The sequence below is a fragment of the Monodelphis domestica genome, chromosome 5, assembly GCF_027887165.1.
Source record: "Monodelphis domestica isolate mMonDom1 chromosome 5, mMonDom1.pri, whole genome shotgun sequence".
Classification (NCBI taxonomy): Eukaryota; Metazoa; Chordata; class Mammalia; order Didelphimorphia; family Didelphidae; genus Monodelphis; species Monodelphis domestica.
Window position 1 is genome coordinate 284,033,667 of NC_077231.1, and position 25,436 is coordinate 284,059,102.

Genomic DNA, 25,436 nt, shown 5'->3' on the forward strand with positions numbered 1-25,436 from the left:
AAAGACAACACGGCCATCCAATGCAGCTGAGGAAGTCTCCAGGTGTAACAATTTTTCGTGCCACTGGACCCAGGCTTCCAACACTGAGAGAGTGGGACTGTCTCTGTGCATCGGCTTTTCCATTTAAATCTCCTTCATGCACAAGTATCTTTGTGCACACTCATCTATCCTAACCCCGTCCACCCTCTTCAAGACCTGCGGCGATGGGGGAGTGGCGACGCAACAGGTGGAGGTGACCACTGGCAATTGTAGTCACAATCCTGCATGTAGGCGGCCCATGGACCAGTGGTCGCTCGGCCCTGTGGGCAGCAGGGACGTTCAGCAGCATCCTGGGCGACTGAGCAGCCCTCTCTAGGACAGCAATGCTCACCCTAATCAAGGGAGGGGACTAGAAAAGGTGTCCCAAACATTGCCTGCCCTACAAACACCCAGTCAGCACACCACGGCTGGCGGGTCATCCCCTTTAAGCGGTCGAAATCAAAGAAAAAATACAAAGAAACTCCTACTAGGAGCATGGAACATCAGGACATTACTTGATAGAGAGAACACCCCAAGACCTGAGAGAAGAACAGCTCTAATCAGTAAAGAACTGGCGCGATATAACATCGACATCGCAGCCTTAAGCGAAACATGCTTACCAGAAGAGGGATCACTCAGCGAACCCACCACTGGATACACCTTCTTCTGGAAAGGTAGAGCCACAAATGAAGACAGAATCCACGGTGTTGGCCTGGCTATCAAGACCAGTTTGCTCAAACAGCTGCCAGACTTGCCTGTGGGCATCAGCGAGAGGCTCATGAAGATCCGTTTGCCTCTCAGCAAAGACCGGTATGCCACAATCATCAGTGCATATGCCCCAACACTGACCAGCACAGAGGAGACCATAGAGCAGTTCTACTCTGATCTGAGTGCCATCCTGCACTCAGTGCCCACCAATGACAAGCTGATACTACTGGGAGACTTCAACGCCCACATTGGTCAGGACCATGAAAGATGGAAATGAGTGCTCGGCAAACATGACGTGGGCAAAATGAACAACAACGGCCTACTGCTACTCAGCAAATGCTCAGAGTTCGAACTCATCATCACAAACACTGTGTTCAGAATGGCGAACAAATATAAAAAAACGTGGATGCACCCAAGATCAAAACAGTGGCATCTCATTGACTACATCATTGTACGCCGGCGAGACATCCAGGATGTAAAGATCACCAGAGCCATGAGAGGAGCTGAATTCTGGACAGACCACCAATTGGTTAGAGCGACTCTTCAAATGCGCATTGCGCCTCGCCATCCAAAATGCAACCAGACAGTTTGCGCATTTTACAACGTGAGTCGTCTTAGAGATCCATCTTATTTGCAAACATTCCAGTCCTGCCTGGGCAACAAGCTGTCTGACAAGGGACCACTCACTGGAAGCTCAACCGAGAAATGGAACCAGTTCAGAGACGCAGTGAAGGAAACATCAAAGGCAGTCCTAGGCCCAAAACAACACAACCACCAGGACTGGTTCAATGAGAACAACACTGCTATTGAAGACCTATTGAGCAAGAAGAACAAAGCCTTTATGAAGTGGCAAAATAACCCAAACTCTGCTCCTAAAAAGGACAGATTCAAGTCTCTCCAAGCCACGGCGCAACATGAGATCAGGAAGATGCAAGACCGATGGTGGGAAAAAAAGGCAGAAGAAATCCAGCATTTTGCTGATATGAAAAACTACAAACAATTTTTCAGTGCCTTCAAGACTGTCTATGGGGCCATTAAAACCCACCACCACTCCCTTGCTATCCTCTGATGGTTACACTCTCATAAAAGATAAAAAAGGCATCAGCAACAGGTGGAAAGAACACTTCAGTCAGCTTCTCAACCAACCCTCTTCAGTCAACCAAAGCGCCCTTGACCAGATCCCCCAAAACCACTTCATTGAACAACTTGACATCCCTCCTTCAATAGAGGATGTCCAAAAAGCCATTAAACAAATGAGTGCAGGCAAGGCACCTGGTAAAGACGGGATCCCAACCGAGGTGTACAAGGCCTTAAACGGAAAGGTGCTCCAGGCATTCCACATAGTGCTGACCAGCATATGGGAAGAGGAAGACATGCCCCCAGAACTCAGAGATGCCTCCATTGTAGCCCTATACAAGAACAAAGGCACACGAGCAGCCTGTGACAGCTACAGAGGCATCTCACTATTCTCCACTGCTAGAAAGATCCTCGCCCGTGTTATACTCAACAGACTCCTATCATCTGTTTCAGAGCAGAACCTGCCTGAATCACAATGTGGCTTCCGACCAGATCACAGCACCATCGACATGGTCTTCACAATGAGGCAAATGCAGGAAAAATGCCTTAAGCAGAACCTGAGTCTCTACATTGTCTTCATAGACCTGACAAAGGCATTCGACACAGTGAACAGGGATGCATTGTGGGTGATCCTCAGCAAGCTCGGTTGCCCAGCAAAATTCATCAAACTGATCTAGCTCTTTCATGTCGACATGACAGGGGAAGTCCTATCTGGTGGAGAGACTTCTGATCGCTTCAACATCTCCAATGGCGTGAAACAAGGCTGTGTCCTCGCTCCAGTACTATTCAACCTATTTTTCACCCAAGTATTACGATGTGCTGTGATGGATCTAGACCTGGGCGTCTACATCAAATACCGACTGGATGGCTCACTATTTGACCTTCACTGCTCAACTGCAAAAACAAAGACAACAGAGAGACTCATCCTGGAAGCTCTCTTTGCAGATGACTGTGCTCTCATGGCCCACCAAGAAAATAATCTCCAAATCATTGTGGACAGATTCTCCACCACAACAAAACTGTTTGGCCTGACTATCAGCCTCAGCAAAACAGAGGTGCTGTTCCAACCTGCACCAGGGAGGCCAACGAACCAGCCATGCATTACAATCAACAGCACACAGCTTTCTAACATCAACAATTTCAAGTACCTGGGCAGCACCATCGCCAACGACGGGTCCCTAGACCACGAGATCAATGCCAGAATCCAAAAGGCCAGCCAGGCACTCGGGCGGCTGTGCTGCAAAGTCCTCCAACACAGTGGTGTAAGCACTGCAACGAAGCTCAAAGTGTACAACGCAGTGGTCCTCAGCTCGCTCCTGTACGGTGTGAGACATGGACACTGTACCGGAAGCACATGAAGCAGCTGGAGCAATTCCACCAATGCTCCCTCTGGTCAATCATGAGGATCCGATGGCAGGGCCGAATCACCAATCAGGAAGTCCTCGACAGAGCCAACTCCACCAGCATCGAAGTCCTGGTCCTCCAAACCCAGCTACGATGGTCTGGACACGTCATCCACATGGACCCACAGCGAATACCAAGACAGGTATTCTACGGTGAACTGTCAGCTGGACTCAGGAAACAAGGCCAACCAAAGAAAAGATTCAAGGATCAGCTAAAGTCCAACTTGAAGTGGGCTGGCATTACACCAAAGCAACTAGAACTTGCTGCCTCTGACAGAAGCAGCTGGCGAACCCACATTAGCCATGCCGCCACCACCTTTGAAGATGAGCGACGCCGACGTCTTGCCACTGCATGTGAACGCCAACACCAGGCCACAACCACACCTCCCATAACAACTGGAGTCCAACGCCCCATGTGCCACAAACTGTGCGCCTCAGCCTTTGGACCCCAAAGCCACATGAGGGTACACCGTAGATGAAACTTCACAAAGACAATAGTCATTCTCGGTCACCAAGAGACTACCACTACTACCAAATACCAAAGCCATCAAGAATAAAACCACAAAAAGTTTTCAATCATGACTGAAATATGAAATTTTAAACTTCTAAAATTTATCATTTGTTTCCTTAGATTTCTTTGTATCTCTCAAATCTCTTTAAGGTACCTCATACCCAATAGGCATAGAATAAGCTGAAAAATTTGTAGACTGATTTATCTGTTGGTTACCCACTGCTCACTGTCATCAAAGAGCTATAGATACAGATTCACAAATTTTAAAATTAATTTATTTAGTCCAGATTCACAAATTTTAAAATTGAAAGGGACTTTGGAGATCATCTAGACCTACCCACCACTCACTGGATGAAATAGGGAAGGGATGAAGAAATCTAAGTAGGTGGAGCAATTTTAAGGATCTCCCTGCATCATTAAAGTGTTTTAAGGTTCTCTGGAAGAATTGTGCAATAATTAATTAAATCACAAAGTATAAGAGTTATTTTTAAGATATCTTAGAACACTGAATATTCAAGGGGGAAAGGAACTTTAAAATGTGGAATATTAGCATTAAGAGAAATCTTTTAAAAATGGAATGTTCCAGTTAGAAGGGATCTTAGAAAATAGGCTTAAATATAGAAAAAAAAATCTAAAAACAAAGATATTAAAATTGGAGGGAACCTTTAAAAATTAAATATTAGAGTTGGAAAAGATCTTGGAAAATAGAAATTAGAGCTGGAAGGGGTTTTAGAAAGTAAAACATTCAAGCTACAAAGGATCTTGGAGAATTTAGACTTGGAAGAGGCCTTAGAATAGAGAATATGAAAATGGTTTCTTAGAGCATAGAATGTTAGAGCTGGAAGAGACCCTGGAATGTAGAATTTTAGATAGCAAGAGCCTTTAGTCAGGGGCTGGAAGGGATCTTGTAATATAGAATTTGGAACTGGAAGGGACAATAGGATATCAAATGGGAAGGCTAGAAGGGTCATCAGAACATAGAATGTTAGAGTGTGGGATGGGCTTATTAGTCTGGACCTATGATTGTTTCTAAGGAAAGGGCTGTCATCCCGCTAGATACTACACAATAATGCCCTTCAGAAGGATCCTTTAGAACACTTACTATGAAGAACTAGAATGAACCTTAGAACATGGAGTATAAATTAACTACTCGAGTGTGTGCCAGTACTGTGCTAAGTACTAATAGGGACCTTTGAGCTCATCTAGTCCAATCCCTTCAACTGACAGATGAGGAGGCTGAGGCCAGAGAAAGGGAAATAATTTGCCCAGCTATGCAGCTAATTTGTAGTCGTCAGGATTAGAGACCAATCTTCTGACTACTCACTCCACTAATTGATAGCAGTGCAAAAACAAATGATGACAAAAGAAAAACAATGTTTGTGGTGGACAACAGGGAAGAAAAGGAAGAAGAGAAAATGCCAAGATGCCAGATATTAATGTACATAATAAGCTTTTCTTTGGTTGGCATTAGAAAACACTGTAAATGTCAGGGTTACTGCATTGCATACATATATATATATATATATATATACACCTTTTGTCACAACTGAATTTTCTGTCCTTCTCTCCCTGCTGAGTTCATCTCAAAGTATATTTTGTATCTAGACCAGTTAAAATTAAATACACGTGAAGATATGTGAAATAAGAAAAATGAAAATGTATTTGGAATTCACAGGATGGCTATTTTTTCATATATGAGGTGAAATATAATCTTAGAGAAGTTATTAAATGGATGCCCAAGAAAAAAACGACCAAGATTTGTGGAAAGATGTAAACAAATAATTTTGATAAAGATTATAAAACAAAAGTGTCTTTTGATCTAGCTCACGTGGATGACATCTTAAGAAAACCACAAGCCAGCTGGAGGCTTAACCAGAAACCAATACAGAAAGCCAGAAACCGTGAAGGGCTGGAGCTCTGGACCTTTATAAGAATTAAGGCTGATAAGGTTTTTCTAAGTGTTTTATGCCCATAATCTTATTTTAATTGCATGACAACTTTGTGAAGCAATAAATAATTATGCTACAATAATCATGTTGTGCTAAAATTTGTGTTTATGTTTATGCTAATTTTGTTAATTATTAAATATGTTCTTTTAACTTTGGACTAAAATGCCCTGTTTATAGAGGATCAAACTGAGGTTCAGGTAATAGTAACAATTTACCTACAGTAACAGAGGTGAAATGTGTTAGAAGTTAAATTTGTGGGGATAACTAGGTGATTCAATGGATTAAGAGCCAGGTCCAGAGACAGAGTCCTGGGTTCAAATCTTGACCATTTCTGGGATCCCCATCAATATAAAAGTCCTACATGTGGCACAGACTACAGTAGACATTTGGATATAAGGGATAGCTTGAAACTTTGCCAAGAGGCAAGGCACCACATCCCTTCCTCTTTTCTCTCAGCAGAATTTTATCTTCCTCTTTTGGTCACTTCTTTCTCTTGATCAGTGCCTTCCTTGAAATATTTCACTTCCTATCTCCCTTTTTTTAGACTCAGATGCTAGCTTCCATAAAAGAGCACCAGTAACTAATTCTACCCCCCTCACAACCACAGTCTCAATGTCAAAATCCATCATGTCCCTTGGAGTGGTGGAAAAAACCATGAGATTTGAAACCTAGCTTCAGAGAGTTTAGAACAGTGAATAACTGGCAATCCGGGGGAATTGGCTTCCAGCTAGGACCTGGGAGTACCAAACAGGGCCAGTGCCCCCCTCTGATTTAGGGCCTGACTGTGTCAAATAAGGAAATTGAGCAGAGAGCAATCACTGTCGTATAAGCTAGTGATCCTCTCTTCCTAGTTTGGAGTACATGGGCTACCTGACTGGAAGACTTTAGGAGTTATGTGAATCTTAGAATATTAGCGTGAAATCTCCAAATCTGGATATGTTGCCCCTTAGGGTGAATACCAAGAATCCACATTTGTGTGCATCCTGTTATTAAATGCTTCACTCTTTATGTAGTTCTGACCTTGTTGTTCCTTTTTCATAAAGTATCACTAGCTTTCTGGAAGCATTATCAGAGAGTGCACTGATTTTGTTGTTCCATTGTTTCAGGTGTCCTGACTCTTTGGAACCCCATTTGGGGTTTTCTTGGCAAAGATACCAGAGCGGTTTTCCATTTCCTTCTCCAGCTCATTTTACAGATGAGAAACCTGAGGTTACATGACTTATCTAGTGTCATTCAGCTGGTAAGTTTCTGAGGTCAGATTTGAACACAGGTCTTTCAGACTCCAGATTCAGTGTTCTATCCACTACCCCTCCTAACAGCCCAGAGTACCCAAAATTACCTGAGTTCAAATTCCAACTCTGCCACTTAACTATCTATAATTTGAGGCAAGTCCCTAAAATTCTATGACCTTCATTCTCTCATTTGTTTTTTTTTTCTTTTTTATGTTTATTTATTTTTTTAAAATTAATTTAGAATATTTTCCCATGGTTACATGATTAATGTTCTTTCCCTCCCCTTCCACTGGGTTTTACATGTATCATTGATCAAGACCTATTTCCATATCATTAATATTTGCAATAGAGTGATTGCTTAGAATCTACATCCCCAGTCATATCCCCATCGACCCATGTGATTAAGCAGTTGTTTTTCTTCTGTGTTTCTGCTCCCACAGTTCTTCCTCTGAATGTGGATAGTGTTCTTTCTCCCTCAGAATTGTCCTGGATCATTGCATTGCTGCTAGTAGAGAAGTCGAATTACATTCTAGTAGAGAATCGAATTACATTAGATTGTGCCACAGTGTCTCTGTGTACAATGTTCTCCTGGTTCTGCTCCTTTCGCTCTGCATCAATTTCTGAAGGTCATTCCAGTTCACATGGAATTCATCCAGTTCATTATTCTTTTTATCACAATAGTATTCTATAACCATCAGATACCACAACTTGTTCAGCCATTCCCCAATCGAAGGACATGGGGGTTGGGGGGGAGGGAATTCTTAACCAAATAAGGAACAGAAAAAAATCTATATAAAATAATATGGAATGAAAGAAACAAAATGGAAAAGACAATATACACAATGATTATAATGTAAGCAGAAAGATGACTAAAGGGAAGCTGAATTCTAAGTAAGTGAAAAACCAACAAAGGTCCTGAAAAACAGCTAATAAAACATAACTCCCTCCTCATGGCAAGCAGGAAGGAGATACTAGGATAGAGTATTGCATATGTTAACATATCTCATCACTGTATCAGATGATTTTTGCTTAACTTTTTTTTATGATAAGGAAGGTTTCAATTCAGCGGATGGGAAGAGTCATAAATGTCTGTGATGCACAGACAATAGGCATCAATAAAATATGTCTAAATTGTACTATTTATAATTTAGAATATTCTCTTTACAGAGATGAAGATTTTTAAAAGGAACCCCCATGGTGAACATTTGCTAAAATTCAGTTCATTCAGCAAGAGAATGTTTTTAAAATGTAAAGCAAGAAAATGTTGTTAAAGAAAGTAGAATGTCTCCAATTGCTGCACAGATAAAAGAAAATAGAAAATCAAAGCAATTATACAGGTTATTGGAGGCAAAATCCCTGCCAGAGTACATAAGTAGTTTGGACCTTGTACAAGATGACTAGCTACAGAATTGAAGGGAACAGGTAACAGAGACAACAATGTGTTAATGTTTTAAATGTGTTATAAAACAATAATTGATCAGCTAAGCTAAATGAAATCATAGGATGATTTTGCTATCCTTTTCCCACAGGTAAAGAAGTCATCAAAAATAAATTCCAGTATAGCTTGATGGAATTAGAGAGTAGTTAATCATCAGATTGAATAGCCATCAGTCTGAAAGACTGGTTAGTCCACTGGTGGTCCTTTTAAAATTTAAGACACAGTAGGTAGTTTATCAAGGAAAAAAAGTTCTGAAAAAAGTGACCCCTGGCAGCAGAGAAAAGAGCCAATTATGAAAGAAAAATCAAATTCTTGAAAGAAGATTGTTCATTGCCTTTTCCCTTCTGTCTCAATATCAGCATGGTGTCCCCAAGATACATCTTCTACTTGCCCAATAAGAAATACTACACATCACAAGGAGCAAGAAAAAAAAATAGCTGGGTTAAGAAAAACCCTGGAGGAAAGTGGCCCCTAGAATCAGAAAAGAGAGCCAGTCACAGATATAAAATAGGGTTAAACCCAGCAGTCAGGCTAAAGAGAGGATCTAGTTCAGAGAGCTGTGAATTTTAAAAGTCTCCATCTTGGTATAGCACCCAAAAATTGTGCACACCCATACTACACGGGCATGTGCTAGTCAATGACAAATCAGAAATAACTGCCCACCTGGGCTGTCCTAAGCCAAGCTAGAGCCAACCATTGGCACTTGTGAGACAGGAAGTGAGGTAGGGAACAGCCTCTGGAATTCGCTCACTTCCTGTGGAGAGAGCTAGATGTCAGTTGGTGTTAGGAGCTTGGACAGGGAGGATGCCCGCAGACAGCTTTCCTTCAGATCGGTCACGTGAATTAAGGACTGATTCTTCCCACCTTGGCCATTTGGGCCTAAAACTCCCTCTGCCTTGGTCAGAGGTTGAGTAGCCCCTTTCCCTTTTCTCTTCTCTCCCTCTCCTTTTCCCTACTCCCAGTGTGATTAAACCTCCATAAACTTCATTCTGACTTGAGTGTTTCATTTTAGGAATTTCATAAGTAAATTCCTTGGCAGCCATTGTTCAATATTACATCAATCTTAAAAAGGTGAAATTTCCACCATTACAGAGCCCAGATAAGAAATCTTGCTCAGCATAAATGCCATAAGCAGTGAGGAACAGCACAAAGACATCACAAAAAGCAAAAAGACAAAGGTCTGTTATACATGAGATATGAGATGTCTTGGTCATATCTACTCCCTAATTAGTTGTCTTCTTACCACTGTACTCTATGTGAATGCACACACTTCCCACCGCGGCTGTCAATATTAGTGGGGAATATTCTCCAGGCTCAAGCAAAAAATGTTTGCTACTATTGTTGTTAGGATGCGAACTCAGAAAATACTTTTGCTCTGAACTAATTGTGTGGACTGATTATTAAAGGTAAGCACATCAGTAAGATCTCATGAGCTTTATTTTTAGGATTGTAGACAAACAAGTTATATTGGGCCTGGAGATAGTTACATCCCTTGAGGACTCAATTGCATGTGCAAGGCAAAGGGTACAGCTTGGAAAGAATGCTTTTCAGGTATTAATTACCAGATAATTGGATGTTCCCTTGGAAAGTAAATAGCAGCCCCAAGATATTCCTTTTAAAGTCCTTCCCAGGACAACTCTAAATTAATTTTCCTGTCTTATTTCACATGACTCTCCCTCACACTTATTATATTCCAATGAAATAAGCTAGCTAGCTGTTTCTGAGCCTTAGCTGCCTGTGATTTTAATAAAGCACAAGTCTGAACTGTATGTCACTCCTCTACCCAGAGCCTCCTTATTACCTCTAGGCTGAAATATATCCCTCTGCTGGGCATAGTGCCAACCTACCCTTCCTGCCTTCTTATATATTCCTCTAAATGGAATTTAATCAAGCTGTCCTCACAAATGGATGGGCTCTGTCCTTGTACTACATGCCCCCTCCTCCTTTACTTATTTATTTTTTAAAACCCTCATGTCTTAGAATTGGAAAGGGCTATGCAATTAGAGTTAAGTGACTTGCCCAGGGTCACACAACTCACAAGTATCTAAGGCCCCCTCCTCCTTTATAGAAAAAAAATTCCTCTTTCTCAAAATGAAGGGGTTGGTCTCCATGGCTTCTATGGTCTGCTCCAGTTTTAAACCTATGATCCTATGTATATATTAAAATTATAGAAAACTTTGCTCAATGCTAATTGTTCACCTTTAGAGAGTTCTCCAAAGTTTTCAAGGCAGTTTTCATACCTTATCTTATTCTGTCCTCACAATAATCCTAGATGATTAGTGCCATTGTTATCTCCATTCCTAGATGAGGAAACTGAGTATCAAAAAAGGCCAAATGACTTGCCCACAGATAGAATATTCTCATCCATTTCTCAAGTTTATTTGTATTCTAATTGTCATTTCTATTCTCAGTCTATTTTCCTAGTTTTCATTACGATCATAAGCATAGAACAACACATACAGGGAGACATATTGATCTCCAATAGTGTTTGCTAGGGTCATGAAGAAGGGCTTGTTTAAATGGATCTTAAGACACCCCCATGCATGGCTGACATTTCCCTGATTGTTTCAACCACTAGAATTCTAGAGTCTCTTTTCTGAGAACCATAACCATGGAAGAGATAAGCCCAAAAATCTAGGAAGAAGAAACCAAGTAGATGAAAAGTGTATATTACCCAGATGGCTCTTTGCAGTTGGAAACATAGATCATTGATTTAATGATAAATTTAGGGAAGAATGGTAACTGGATTTCATTTAGAAAATTGCTAATTGCTTTCAATAATCCCAAATTGCAGATTTTCCCCCCCAAAAAAATCTTTTTAATATAGTGGGTGTGATTGAAAATAACAGGTATATCTTTCTTTTTTAAAAAAAATCTCTTACCTTCTGTCTTAGAATTAACATTTAAGCGCTGGTTCCAAGACAGAGTGATATGGGCTAGGCAATGGGGGTTAAATGCCTTATACAGGGCCACTCAGCTAGGAAATGTCTAGGATCATATTTGAACCCAGGACCTCCCATCTCTATGCCTGACACTGTCTATCCACTGAACTACCTAACTGCCCCCTAGCATCATTTTCCATGATGGTTCCAATGGTTTCCATCATTTTCCATCCAAAGAGTACTTAACTCCACATCTGTAAATGGAGCCTGAGCAGATCTTTAAAAAGACAAGGATAGAGTGCTGGGCCTGAAAGTAAAGAAGATTTATCTTCTTGAGTTCCAATCCAGCCTCAGACACTTACTACCTGTATGACCTTGGGCAAATCATTTAAATATGTTAGACTTAGTTTCTCACCAGTTCAATGAGTTGGAGAAAAAAATGGCAAATCACTCCAGTATCTTTGCCAAAAAAACCCCAAATGGGGTCACAAAAAGTCTGACATGACTGAAACAATTCAATAACAACATCAAAGGATTCTGAGAGGTCTACCTTACCTCCAGCCCCTATCACCTCTAACCTAGACTATCGAAAGTTTCCTTATTGGCCAGTCTGCCTTGACTCTCTCCTTACTGCAAACTATCCTCCACAAAGTTGCCAGAATTCTAAAGCACAAATCTGAACTATATGACTTCTTTACCCAGAGCCTCCTTTTTACCTCTCATCTAAAATATGTATTCCTCTGCTTGGCATGGTGCCAACCTACTTTCCAGACTTCGTATATATTCCTCTCGTTGGGATCCATTCAAAATGGTCTTCTTGTTATCCCTTATGTTTCGAATTCCCTTTCTCATCTCTGTACTTTTTTGTTATCCAGTTATGCCTGGAATGCACTCCCTCATAACTTCCAACCCTTAGAATCCTTCCCTAATCTCCCTCAACATTGACTCAGCTAAAAAATTACCTTCTACAAAGGTCCTTTACTAATCCCAGGTTCCTAGGGTGCTTCCCCAACAAACTTTTCTGCATTGGGTACATATGTCTACTTATGAACATGTTCTCTTTCTCCTAATAGAAGATAAGCTCCTAGATGTCAGGGCTTGCTCTAGTCTACCCTTCTTTTTGTATCCCCAGTCCCTGGCATGTAATAGATACTTAATGAAGTCTTGTTGATTAGTTGGTTGATGAAGGATGTCTCCTGAGAATGCATGGAGGTGAAATATGGTATTTCTCCCTTGCTGAACAGCTAGCATTCTTATTTCCCTGGAAATAGATGTGAAGATAATGATACTGTTAATGTAGTACTTTAGTCTTTACAACGTATCGTTATCTCCTTTGGTCCTCACAGCCATTCTGTGAGATGTGTGCTATTATTACACCCATACTGAGAAAGATAAATATTAAGTAACTTGACCACGACCACATAGCTATTAAGTATCTAAAGACAAATTTGAACTCAAGTCTTCCTGCTCTGGGCCCAATACTAAAAGCCATTATGTAGAAACCTAGTGATGGGAGCCTAAAGTAGAGAAAACTAGAGGGAGTAGAGATAATAAGATTAGTGCTGATGAAGGCAGAATTAACAAGATTTGTCAAGTAGGGGGAAAGGGAGAGGGTAAGAGTTGAGGATGGTTCCAAGGTTTCAGACCTTAGAGATTTAGGAGAAGAGTAGTAGATTTAAGAAGAAAAGAGAAGTTTAGAGGAGATGTGGGTTTCTTGGGGAAGATAATGATTTCTGTTTCAAACACATGGAACTTGAAGCGCCTGTGGACATCTAGGTGGAGACCTTTTGTGGGCAGCTGAAGATGTGGAAAATGATGTTAAGGGGAAAGATTAGGGCTTAATATTTTTGTTTATGAGTTTCTGCAGAGACCATGAAAGGACTCAGTCACAGGGGCACAGACTTAGTACTGGAAGGGCCCTAGCTAGCTTAGTTCCTCATTGTAGAAATAAAGAAATGGAGCTAGTTAACTGACTTACCCAATAAAGATAATTAGTAGCAAGACAAAGGGTCAAGATTTGAGCTTCAGAGAAGAAAAAATTGAACAAGTAGAGCTCTACAGATGTGGAATGTGCTGCCTCAGCAGATACTAAATACTCTCCCACTAGAGAGGGGCAACTTTGTAGTTGAATGCTGGGTTTGGAGTCAAGAAGACCTGAGTTCAAATCCACAGTAAGCTATGTGACTTTGGGCAAATCATCTTACCCTTTTGCCTCAGTTTCTTCATCTGTAAAATGAGCTGGACAAGGAAATGGCCAATGACTCCATTATTTTTGCCAAGAAAATCTCAAATTGGGTCATGAAGAATTGAACACAACTGAATAACAACAGTGGTCTTCAAGACAAAGCTTGAACTTCTCAATTATCTTCCTCCTTTTGGAAGAGGAAATGTTGGTCTTTCTGTAGATATTTTAGAGGTGATTGACCTTGAGTTTTGTTAATATCATAGGAGCTTCTGTTCAGATATGTTTTAGATTTCTGAAGGTCCATTTTAGACATCAAAAGATATACATTAAGATTGCTATCATATAGGTATTAATTCCTTTAAGTTTATTCCTCATTGAGTTCAATTCAACTCCTGTAGAGATGGGGTCAGCCATTTCCACCAAGTGCCAACCAACTGAGACACACAAGGCAAATGTGCCAGCCTACCTAAAGCATCAGGGTACCCTAAGGGAAAGACAGGAAGCATCATGTGCCAGACAAGTCAAACCACCACCATCTTGACCATCATTTCCCTTAGACTGTGTTGAATACAGTCCAGAATTTTGAACTCAAGAGCCATAGGAATTTTAATGTTACTATCCCTGTGACCACAGCTGCCATCTTGGGAGGGCACTCCTTTGGACATACAGCTTAGCCATTTCTCCTATAAGTGCTATAATCACGAATATTGAAGACCAAAGAAAGTTGCCACCAAAGACACTGACATTGTCAAATGGCTCAGCATCAGAAACAGATGCAATTTTATAAGAGGAAATAACATTTAAGAAGAGACAGTACTATTCAATTTGCTACTGCATTCTAAGGACCATAAGACTTTTCCATTTGAATTACTACTGGAGCCTTGTATATATGTTCTTCTATTTGTATTATAAGTACTTAGCCAAGGGCTTTGCACATAGTGAAAGTGTAATCAATGTTCTATTCATTTTTATTCAGCTTTGATTTAAAGTTTCTGATTAACATGTCAGAAATCAATGTATTCTTTAAAATTGAAATGTTACTAAACAAGGTACATTACCAACTGTTCTGCTGTTATAGTGAAGGTATCCTAAGGTCTTTCCATTTGATTTATTCCTCTTTGATTTATTTTTCTTACTGTGTCTTGCCTTTAGGACATTAAAGTATTTGTAAATATTAACCTCAGATGTTGGTTTGACCTGACCTCCAGATTCATGCTTGAAGCCTTTCATCTCTATCCTTCCTTTGCATACATTAAGAATTTCCCAACCAGGAGGCAGTTAGATGGTTCAGTGGAGTGAGAGACAAGTTAGAGATGGGAGGTCCTGGGTTCAAATTTGACCTGAGATATTTACTAGCTGTGTGACCCTGGGCAAATCACTTATTATTATCTAGCCTTACTGCTTTTTTGCCTTAGATTCAATAAAATGGTAGGTAAAGGTTTAAAAGAAAGGATTTTATAACTAGTACATATAAATGACATTTTGGTACCAGTAGAGAAAGATTCCACAAGATAAATAAGTTGTTCAATGCATTGTTTAGTAGAATAATATAATAATGCATTTTGTTTATATTGTCATTAATAAGTTTTGGTTCAAGTGATGAATGAACAAATAAAAGGCATTTATTAAGTGCTTACAATATGCAAAGGACTGTGCTAAGCTCAAGAGATACAACTGGGAAAAGCCAAATAGGCCTTGTTCTCAAGGAATTCACATTTAATGGATGAGGAAAGAAAGTAAGATAGTCCTCAATCTCAAGAAACTCATCTTTCAGAGTAAATAAAATATTTTTAAAATTCCATCTCAGAAAAATAAATTGAAGAAGCTATCAAATAACTCCATATGAAAAAATCCCCAGGGTCAGGTGGATTCACAAGTGAATTCTATCAAACATTCAAAGAACAACTAATCTCAATACTATATAAACTATTTGACATAATAAGCAAAGAGGGAGTTCTACAAAATTCCTTTTATGACACAAATATGGTACTAATTCAAAAGCCAGGCAGTTCAAAAACAGAGAAAGAAAACTATAGACCAATCTCCTTAATGAACATAGATGCAAAAATCTTAAATAGAATACTAGAAAAAACTCCATAAAGTGATCATGAGGGTTATTCATTATGATCAGGTGGGATTTACACCAGGAATGCAAGGAATATTAGGAAAACCATCCACATAATTGTCCATATCAACAACCAAACCAACAGAAATCACATGATTATCTCAATAGATTCAGAAAAAGCCTTTGACAAAATAAAGCACTCATTCCTATTGAAAACACTAGAAAGTAGAGGAATATAAGGGCCTTTCCTAAGAATAATAAACAGTATATATTTAAAACATTAGCAAACATCATCTGCAACAGGGATAAATTAGAAGCATTCCCAGTAAGATCATGAGTGAAGCAAGGATACCCATTATTACCTCTGTTATTTAACATTGTACTAGAAATGCTAGCAGTAGCAATTAGAGAAGGAAGAGGAATTGAAGGGATTAAAGTAGGAAATGAAGAAACTAAAGTCTCACTGTTTGCAGGTGATATGATGGTCTACTTAAAGCAGCGGTTCTCAACCTCTCAATTTGTAGCAATGAGAATACATAATGCATATCAGGTATTTACATTCCGAGTCATAACTGTAGCAAAATTACAGTTTTGAAGTAGCCACCAAAATAATTTTTTGGTTTGGGGTCACTGCAACATGAGGAACTGTATTGTGGGGTCACGGTATTAGAAAGGTTGAGAACCGCTGACTTAAAGAACCCTAGTGAATCAACCAAAAAGCTAGTGGAAATAGTCAACAACTTTAGTAAAGTTGCAAGATACAAAATAAACCCACAAAAGTCATCAACATTTCTATATATTTCCAACACAACTCAGTAGCAAGGATTAGAGAGAGAAATTCCATTTAAAATCCCTCTAGATAATGGAAAATATTTAGGTATCTATCTACCAATACAAACACAGGAATTATATAAACCCAACTACAAAACACTTTCCACACAATTAAAACTAGATCTAAATAATTGGAAAAATATTAATTGCTCATGAGTACTGTAATGGAGGAGATAAATGAAGGAGGGAAAGAGGGGAGAGAGGCTGAAGGGGTTGTTTCTCTCCTCCATTACTTATGGGAAGAGGTAAGCCAGGTACTGTCTCCTTGGAAAAGAGGTGGCTCAAATGAGATGTTGTCTTGAGAAATGGAGGACAGGAGACTGGCGAGGGATTGATTCAATGAGGTGGCACTATGCCTCCCTCAGAGGACCTAGGGCCCCTGAGGTCAAATTTGTCTCTGTGGGGCAAGATGACCCCTTGTAATTTCTACCTCCCAAGCGGACATCAACTGTCAGCATCCTGAGTTTTAGGTATGGTCAACTGTCAAGGAAAGAATGGCAGTTCCCTTGATCAGACATACTGAGTCACAGAGGTTTAGAATCAACCCCCTCCTTGTGAGAAACATGAAAAGTCCAAGTTTTGGGGCTGTCACAGATAAGGACAGGATTTCAGATTGAAATCCTGTATCAAACTATTTTAACTTAATCCCCTTGTTTGATTATCTAAGACAGGCCCAAACCCAAAGTCCAAATATTTCTAAATGATTTATTTGGGGTTTAGAAAGGCAAGTAATGGCAGAGGTATGAGGGAAAAGGGAAGTGGGTGAAGCAGAGCCCTAAGAGTTGCCCCTCTGGCCACTTGGCCTTCAGAGTCTGGAGGCCAGAGACTTCTGGCCCTGGCCTCTCCTTTTGCCAATTGCTTCTTGATCTTACACTTAAAGCCAACTAACTCCTAAGGTACAGTTCAAGGAACAGGTAAGGGAGAGAGAGATCCCAGGGAAGGATCAGGTTGGCTCTAGTCAGAATGAGTCCAATCTAAATCCTTCTTGAGAATTTGGATAGCTGTGGTTGAAGAGTCTCAGTGGAGGTATTTGGGGGTCCCAGAAGGAAGATGGGTCCCAACTGGATGGGCTCTTCCTCAGCTTCTAGAAGATCCACCTTCCTCCACTTCCCAGGCTGGAAGAAGTCCTGTCAGTCGGCTTTTAGAGTTCTATTCACTCCTCAGGATGGTCAGCATTCACTTTACCCTTCCTAAACTGCTCCTCAGACTGAATTGGTCAATCAGCCTGACTTCTCAAATGTGGGGTCTCCCTTCCTTACTCTACAATATGAACACAAGTACAAAACACTTTCCATACAATTAAAACTATATGTAAATAATTAGAAAAATATTAATTGCTCAAGAGTAGGATGAGCTAATATAATAAAAATGACAATCCCAACCAAATTAATTAATTAATCAGTGCCATACCTACCAAACTACCAAAAAACTTTTTTACTGAATTAGAAAAAATTACAACAAGGTTTATTTAGAAGAACAAAAAAGCAAGAATATCAAAAGAGAGGTGGAGTCAAGATTGTGGCATAGAAGCAGCAAAAGTTCAGACCTCTGAATACCCTTCCTTACCAATTACAAACAAAATGCTCCTAGGGGACTGAAAATCAAACCTAACAATAAGACAGAGACAAGGAACCCTCCTGCTGGACTCAATTCAAAAGGTACACCCCCCCAAAAGCCAGAATTTGAGAACACTCAGGTGTAAGGGGAAGGCAGAAAGAAGATCCAAGGATCCTTCCTCCCCCACCCCCACCCCACCTAGAGCACTAAGGCTCCAGCGGCAGCGGAAATCTCCAGGCAGACAAAGGTACTGGTCAGGAGGGTGTACCATGCAAGCAGGGCTGTGCCAAGCCCAGATTGTCAAACACAGGTGGTAGGCAAGGAGCTGAAGAGGTAGCAAAGAGCTGTAAGACTTGCCACAGCTGCTGAGAACGTCCATATTGCTCCAGCCTTCCAGGAGGTTTTGGCCTCAGAGCATACCCAGCCCAACCCAGCTGAACTTAATCCCATCAAAAGTCCTCAGAGGTCAGGGAAGCCAGAGCTCCAACACCCCTCCCTCAGGGACTGCTGGGCTTTAATCCAATCAAAGGCCTCCAGAGGACAGGGAAGTTCAAACTCCAACACCCCACCCACACAGACTGCACCAAGAGATCTCCTGGCAAAGCTCCAAGAGGGGAGACTGTCAGAAAACCCCAAAACCAAAAAAAGGACAGGAGCAAGAGCACAGACAAATATGGGGAGTGCAGAAGGAGTAAATATGAGCAAACAACAGAAAAAGAACAAAAAAAATTACAATCAAAAGCTACTATACGGGCAATGAACAAAGAGCAAATGGAACAGAGGAGGAGGGATCATTAAATAATAAATCAGAAATCCCAGTGAATTGGATACAGGCTTTGGAAGAACTCAAAATGCAATTCAAAACACAATTAAGAGAGGCTGAAGACAACTGGGAAAAAGAACATAAAAACTAAGATAAGTCATCTGGAAACGGAAAATAGTGTCTTGAAAGCCAAAATCAACCAGCTTGAAAATGAGGCAAAGGAGATGAAAGATGAGGCAAAGGAGATGAGAGATGAGGTAAAGAGAATGAAAGATGACCTTCAAAGAAAATCAGACCAGAAGGAAAAGGATGACCAAAAATCCAGGGATGAAATCCAGTCTTTAAGAACCAGAATACAACAACTAGAATTAAGTGACCTCACAAGGCAGCAGGACACTATAAAACAAAACAAAAAGAATGAAAAAACTGAGGAAAATATGAAGCATCTCATTCACAAAACAGATGATTTAGAAATCATTCAAGAAGAGACAATTTAAGAATCATTGGTCTACCAGAAGACCATGACAAAAGAAAAAGCCTGGACATAATACTAGAGGAAATTATCCAAGAAAACTGTCCCAATATCCTAGAACAAGAGGGGAAAGTGGAGATTGAAAGAATCCACAGATCACCTCCTGTATTTTATACCCAACTGACAACACCCAGGTATGTTATAGCCAAATTCAAAAACTATCAGACCAAAGAAAAGATATTACAAGCTGCCAAGAAGAAGCCATTCAGATACCACGGAAACAGAGTGAGGATAACACAGGATCTGGCTGCATCCACACTAAAAGACCAAAAGGCATGGAATATGATATTCCGGAAAGCAAGAGAACTAGGTCTAGAAACAAGAATCAACTACCCAGCAAAACTGACTATATTCTTATAGGGGAAAGTATGGTCATTCAACACAATAGAAGAATTCTAAGCATTCGTTAAGAAAATACCAAATCTGAACAGAAAATTTGATGCCCAAGCACAGAACTCAAGAGAATCATCAAAAGGTAATTTAAAAAGAGGGGAAAAAGAAAAACAAAACAAAAAAAACTTTTTTAAGAGACTCAATAAGTTAAAATGATATGTATCCATATAAGAAAAGAGGTCATTGGTAATTCTTAAAAATTGATATTATCCCCTGGGCAGCTAGAAGAATTACACTTAGAGGCAACAGTGACAAACTGTATAGGATGAAAGGACAAGACATAAATAGGTATATAGATATACGTATGCATAAATACATATACATGTGTGTAGCAGTCCACGCCTATCTAGGGACAAGGGAAACAGAATGTAAAGATTGTCTTAGAAGGGAACATGCTCAGTCTTGCTCATGGCTGGGAAAGCCTCTGACCCTTGGTCTTCCCCCAGGTTAGGTGGGAAAACAGGTTTCTTTGTGTTCACCTGGCTAAGAGAAACCACACCTATACCTTGTCATTAACCAATGATAATCATCCCTATGTATTGTGTATATTTGCGTATCAAAGAGATTAAATAAAGGGCCACAGCAAGCTCTGCCCTCTCTTGGATCTTAGCTCTCACTGATGTCTGTCCTTGCTGGAGCTCATGCCTCCGACCTGTGTGGTATTAATTGTGGATCTCAGGATGGATCATGCCTCTGCGACATCCTAAGATCGGGGTTCTGCTGTGGCCCTATTATAATCAATAAGGCCTGGTTTCTGACTCATTTCTGCCACCTCATATCTATAACTTGGCTCCACCACGCCCCTCCGGGTATCCAAAACTTCTATCCTTTTTCTATCTTCCTACCTTGAGGCTTCTCGTGGGTTTGGGGAGCCTCACCTGGCACCAACGTGGATAACGACGACACATGGGTCTTAACCCTTTATTTCACACAGCCAGGGCAAGACGCATCTCATCACCCGAGGGAAATTAAGGCAGTGGTTGGTCATGTGTGGAGTCTGAGGAAGTTTGCCGGTCTTTTGGGCCGAGGACGATACATGGAGTCCATGGAGGATTACCAAGAGCACCTGATGGCAAGAAATTCTGCCCAGAAGAAGGACAGATGGCAGAGGTGTCTAGCATAGGACACCAGAAAAGTAGCACATGCACATGTAAAGGCAACAACACGGCCTTATAGGCAAGTTTAACACACTATCCACACAAATGTAGTTGTATGGAAAGCAATTTACATGCAGAAGAATATCGTTAAGTCACTGACAGATATTCTGTTCTATGAATATATGGGTATTTGTTATAAGATCTAACTTTATTACAAGACTGAAAATTTTGAATGGTAGTGGTACAATGTGTGACTTAAAATTATTTTATTGGAATTGTTCCATGTTAGCCAAATTTGATCTAATATCAAAGGGTACAATTGTGAATGTTATGACACCACAATGAATGCTGTCCAATGGCAGCACAAAAGGTTATTACTATCCAAAATGTAATTATGATTATTGTCTTGAAGGGTACATTATATTTGCAAACATCAATATGTCTTTATTAGAATCAGACTTATCTAAAAGTCAATTTTGTTAAGCTGTGATATTTCCACTTTCATAAGACAAACGGGTGGATATGGTATCACTAATCATCTATCTCTTCTACACCCCAGAAGGAATTTAAGTTAAAGCTATGCAATAATCAGTATTGAATGTAATGATAAAGATTACATTGTATGGTATAACTGAATTGGGTTCAATATCAACGAGGTATTAAGACTGTAAGGGACCCAAAGGGATAATAACGTTGGATCGAGATCTTTTTTGTATGTTCACGGATAATGAAAACATCTGGTCACCCACAAAGCACTTCATGACAGCTGACACAGACCAGGAAGAGAAGCAGACGAACTCTCATGCCAGCCACAATCCAGACACGCTGGAAGGACACTTCTCTGGTGACTAATATCACTCCAGAACAATGACATTACACTATTAGAGACATTTGCTATTAGGCTACTGATGGACCCTTGTCATGCTGACATCCATTGATATGTTGTACCCAGAACAACATCAAGTATGCTAACTCAGAAGGACTAAGACACACTCATGTCTGTATAAGACACCAGATATATCCCACACTCCAAAGACGTTACTATGGGATTGAGATGAAATAGCTACAATTGTTTAGCTACTAATGTATACCTTGTATTTTGTATATGATACTGTCAAAAGAAATTTATTTTGCATGCATTGTAAATCTACCACTTGTATTGTAAGAAATGCTACTATCAACAAGGGTATAGACATTGGTATGACTCTCCATAGAGTAGGACATAGAAAACTTTCATTCATAGCATATATCTGATACCTCTGACAACAAAAATGTGGTGCTAAGCAGAAGATGCTGCACAGGCATGTTTAATGGACAGATGATTCTGATGAAACTCTCAAGAAAGGATGAGAGAGAAATCATGGCTGCAATCTAGAAGCCACACGCTTCCTCTCCCCGGCACCAAAAGAAATAGACTACATCAAAGGAGCATAAAAATCACCTTTGGAGGAACAGAAGGACTCCCCAATACTCCCCAGTACCCCACAGAGGAGAAGGTACATGGGATTTGAACATTTCCACACCATAATAAGAAGGAGGAAAAGCTTGCACAGAAATGTGAACTGAGCCACCCTTCCCCCCCTCCCCCACCAAACTAGAGTGAGCTACTGGCGAGCTCACTGGGACAGCAAGTGAGGGGAGAACATCTCTGCCTGGGGGGGGCACTCCAGGGTCCTTGGGATCTGGGGACTGCCAGGAAAAAAAACGTCTCAGGGCGGTTTCACGGGAGAATCCTGCGCTGATCACAGGGGGCCCAGGGAGCTGTACTCGGGGAGGTTGCACTGAACATCTGGGCAGAGCTAAACACCAGGGGCAGACCACACACTGATGATCTGGGAGGAGCTGATCACCTGGGTGGTTGCACTGAGAACAGGGGCCTGCACTCTAAGAAACCTCAGAGGTGGGAAAGAACTAGTCTGAGGCAACCTAAATTCACAGAAAACCTGCCCATATTACCCAGACCCCAGACCAAAAGGGAAAGGAGAATAAAACCACCAAACGGATGGCTCACATGGCCCAAAATCAAGCCTCCAGGAAGAAAGGGGAAAAGGTGACTATTGAAAACTTTTATGGTGGAAGTACCCAAGGAAAAGAAGAGAATGAGGATGAAATCCAAAAAAAAAAAAAAATCAGAACATGCCTCCCAAAATGGAAACTATCAACAAGCTCTGGAAGATCTCAAACTGGAGCTTACCCAAAAGATGGAAACCTGGAAAGAAAATGGGAGAAAGAGATCAGAAGTCTGACAGATAAGACTGCTCAATTGGAAAAAGAGCTGGAAGCATCCAATATAAGGGCAGACAAAGCTGAAAAGCAAAACCAGTCCCTAACGACCAGAATTAAGCAACTCAAAGAAAGTAAGATCATAAAACAGCAAGAATCAATAAAGCAAAACCAAAAAATTAATGAATTAGAAAAAAACATAAAATATCTCACTGAAAAGGTCACAGACTTAGAAAACAGAGGAAGAAGAGACAACCTCCGAATTATCGGTCTCCCAGAAAAACCAGACATAAACAATAAACTCGATGTTATTCTAAGGGAGATTATGAAAGAAAATTGCCCACACATTCCGGAGCAAGGGGGCAAAATAGAAATAGAAAGGGTTCATAGAACACCCTTTATACTAAATCCCCAAAAGACAACCCCAAAAATAAATGGGGACAAAAAGGAATACACCTTCTTTTCAGCACCACATGGCACATTCACAAAAATAGGTCATACACTAGGTCACAGAAACATGGCACTAAAATGCAGAAAAGCAGAAATAATAAATGTAACCTTTTCAGATCATAAAGTAATAAAAATATTGATCAGTAAGGGAGAGCCTTATCAAAAATTAATTGAAAATTAAATAATATGATACTCCAAAATCATTTAGTTAGAGAAGAAATCATAGAAACAATTAATAATTTCATTGAGGAAAATGACAATGGCGAGACATCCTTTCAAACCTTATGGGATGCAGCCAAGGCAGTACTTAGAGGAAAATTCATATCCCTGAGTGCATATATTAACAAATTAGGGAGGACACAGATCAAGGAATTGGAAATGCAAATCAAAAAACTCAAAAGTGACCAAATTAAAAACCCCCAGCAGAAAACCAAACTAGAAATCCTAAAAATTAAGGGAGAAATTAATAAAATCGAAAGTGATAGAACTATTGATTTAATAAATAAGACAAGAAGCTGGTACTTTGAAGAAACAGACAAAATAGACAAAGTACTGGTCAATGTGATTTAAAAAAGGAAAGAAGAAAGGCAAATTAACAGCATCAAGGATGAAAAGGGGATCTCACCTCCAATGAAGAGGAAATTAAGGCAATCATTAAAAACTACTTTGCCCAACTATATGGCAATAAATATACCAACCTAGGTGATATGGATGAATATTTACAAAAATATAAATTGCCTAGACTAACAGAAGAAGAAATAGATTTCTTAAATAATCCCATATCAGAAAATGAAATCCAACAAGCCATCAAAGAACTTCCTAAGAAAAAATCCCCAGGGCTGATGGATTCACCAGTGAATTCTATCAAACATTCAAAGAACAGCTAAACCCAATACTATACAAACTATTTGGCATAATAAGCAAAGAGGGAGTTCTACAAAACTCCTTTTATGACACAAACATGGTACTGATTCCAAAGCCAGGCAGGCCAAAAACAGAGATAGAAAATTATAGACCAATCTCCCTAATGAATATAGATGCAAAAATCTTAAATAGGACACTAGCAAAAAGACTCCAGCAAGTGATCAGAAGAATCATTCACAATGATCAAGTAGGATTCATACCAGGGATGGAGGTCTGGTTCAATATTAGGAAAACCATCCACATAATTAACCACATCAACAAGCAAACCAACAAAAATCACATGATTATTTCAATAGATGCAGAAACAGCCTGTGATAAAATACAATACCCTTTCCTATTAAAAACACTGGAAAGCATAGGAATAGAAGGGCCATTCCTAAAAATAATAAACAGTATATATCTAAAACCATCAACTAATATCATCTGCAATGGGGATAAACTAAATCCATTCCCATTAAGATCAGGAGTGAAACAAGGATGCCCATTATCACCTCTATTATTTGACATTGTATTAGAAACACTAGCAGTAGCAATTAGAGAAGAAAAAGAAATTGAAGGCATTAAAATAGGCAAGGAGGAGACCAAATTATCGCTCTTTGCAGATGACATGATGGTCTACTTAAAGAATCCTAGAGATTCAACCAAAAAGCTAATCGAAATAATCAACAACTTTAGCAAAGTTGCAGGATACAAAATAAACCCACATAACTCATCAGCATTTCTATATATCTCCAACACAGCTCAGCAGCAAGAACTAAAAAGAGAAATCCCATTCAAAATTACCTTAGACAAAATAAAATACCTAGGAATCTACCTCCCGAGACAAACACAGGAAGTATATGAACACAACTACAAAACACTTTCCACACAAATAAAACTAGACTTGAACAATTGGAAAAACATTAACTGCTCATGGGTAGGACGAGCCAATACAATAAAAATGACCATCCTACCCAAACTCATTATCTATTTAGTGCCATACACATGGAACTTCCAAAAAAAATTTTTTCCTGATTTAGAAAAAACCATAACAAAGTTCATTTGGAATAACAAAAGATCAGGGATATCCAGGGAAATAATGAAAAAAATACAAAGGAAGGGGACCTTGCAGTCCCAGATCTCAGACTATATTATAAAGCAGCAGTCACCAAAACAATCTGGTACTGGCTAAGAGACAGAAAGGAGGATCAGTGGAATA